Below are 2,110 nucleotides of genomic sequence, written 5' to 3' on the forward strand. Positions count from 1 at the left end.
AAAATTGTTGGCCAAAATTTTCTTGAGATGTTGTTTTTTAGGTTATTCAATCAAATTTAATTAAATGGTTGTATTGACCAATATAGTGCAAGCAATGTATTATTTTTTCCTAGGATGAATAAATTCAACTATATGATTTATTGACCAATGTAAACGCATGATGAAATTTAGTTGAGAACTTAAGATACAATACATAAGGAATTGTGCGTTAAGTGAGTAGAACAGCTAACTTGTTTGCTTCAAACGTCACGTTGAACTTGGTAATTATTTTATCATCTCTATGAGTGGGGAGTTGTATGTTCAATGCAGCTCTTTAGTCTCTCCAATAAAAGCTGAAGGAGGGGCATGCTTCTTACATTCATAGGATAGGTGGTAATGCACTTTTGATTTCTAGATTTATGGGTTTTTTTTTTCTTTTCTTTTCTTTTTTTTTTTTTTTTTTTTTTTTTGATGAGATTTATGGGTTTCAATAGTGTACTATTTGATATTTTTTATATTTTAATGGTCCCAAAGGTTTACTTAGGACTGAACTTTGTGAATATCTATTATACAGACACTTTCCTCTTTGAACTTCTTGCTTCCCTTAAGTGTTTTCCCTATAGTCTTACAATGGACACTTCAGTGAGGGTAATTATGATGTTTCTTTTTCTCATTTTAGTAACCCATGTGTCAGAAGCATACAATACTTGCCCTAAATGTGGCAGCATTGATGTTCCATACCCTCTTAGCACTGATGACAACTGTGGAGACCCTAGGTATAAAGTTTATTGCAACAATGGCATTCTTGAGTTCTTGTCAGCTAGAGGGTTTTACTACTAGATCCTCAGTATTAATCCAAGTGCTTATGAGCTCATTATAAGCCCACCCCAATACAGAAAGGCACATGTTATTCTTCTGATTTCAGTTCAGAAGGGTTAAGCTTGATGAGAACTTGCCTTCAATATATCAACTCCTAACACTGTCATGTTGTTTAATTGCACTGAACCCCTTTACTACTGGGCTCTAAATTGTTCTTCAACCAGCTTTTGTAGGCAGTTTGAGAACAATGTGGAGGAGGGAATTGGGTGTAAGAATACCTTTGCTGCCACTACTTGAAAGATTCTCCCTTTACTTCACACTGATTAGGATTTAGGATCAGGCCTATAGGGTGCACTGCTTATACTTCAATGGTGAATATGAAGCCCGGATCTTCCTTTGATTCATGGACCTACGGTATTGAGTTGCAATGGGTGCCCCTCAATTGAGTTTGGCCGTAAGGCCACCAAAAGGTATGTTGTGCTTCTAACATATATCCTCTCTTTTACAAACATGTGGGGTATTCACAGCATAGAACTCATATATTATCAAAAGGGTCATATCAAAGGTGAGCCAAGGACTTGAATTGGAGCTGATCAAAGAACCTAAGCTGGAGTTCCGCAGAAAACAGAGCCTGGAACAATAGCTTCTGCATTAACGGCAGTAGCTTAGCTTGTATCTCTTGTAATACTACTTGTAGTTTAGGCTTTGTAATAGTGAGTTAGTTAGTAATTTTCACGTGTCTGTTGCTGATTAGGATAGCTTATAACAGAATTTTGGAGGGAAGACCGGTATAGTTTGGAGTTAGTTTTAGGGATTTGGTTTTTTCTTCTCGTATAAATACCTTGATGTACATTCAGTTTTCTAATTAATGCAAAATATTCAATCATCAAATTCTTATCATATTTTGAGAAAGATTATGTATAGGTGTGATGCAGGAAAAGTATTGATTATGGCTCATGTCAAAAAATAAGGTTGAAGTGTCAATATATATATATATATATATATATTGCAAAGAAGGTTGTTGGTATTTTAATTCTATGATTTTGTTGTCAAGTATTATAGTGGACCGGTGTTTTCTAGTTAAATTTTGTGCTTCATGATTGGTCACAACTCACATAAAGTTGGCTTTTGCAATTGGAATTATGGGGAGCCAAAAGCCTATATTAAGTTGGCTTTTGCAATTATGTAGGTTTGTGTGTAACCGCTATTGCGTCTCAATTCGGTGGATTTGTTGCTTCTTTCCACTTGCTCTCTATAGTATGGGTCTTCTTGTTTGGCTTTTTTTCTTTTTTTTCTTTTTTTTTTTTCCTTA

General features: G+C 35.0%; 1 pseudogene; it reads left to right on the plus strand.

Annotated features, from left to right (window-relative positions):
- Positions 1-609: 609 nt before the first annotated feature.
- On the plus strand, positions 610-1,244 carry LOC112024334 (wall-associated receptor kinase-like 15; annotated as a pseudogene).
- The last annotated feature ends 866 nt before the right edge of the window (positions 1,245-2,110 follow it).

This window comes from Quercus suber, unplaced genomic scaffold, assembly GCF_002906115.3.
Source record: "Quercus suber isolate HL8 unplaced genomic scaffold, Cork oak 2.0 scaffold_541, whole genome shotgun sequence".
Classification (NCBI taxonomy): Eukaryota; Viridiplantae; Streptophyta; class Magnoliopsida; order Fagales; family Fagaceae; genus Quercus; species Quercus suber.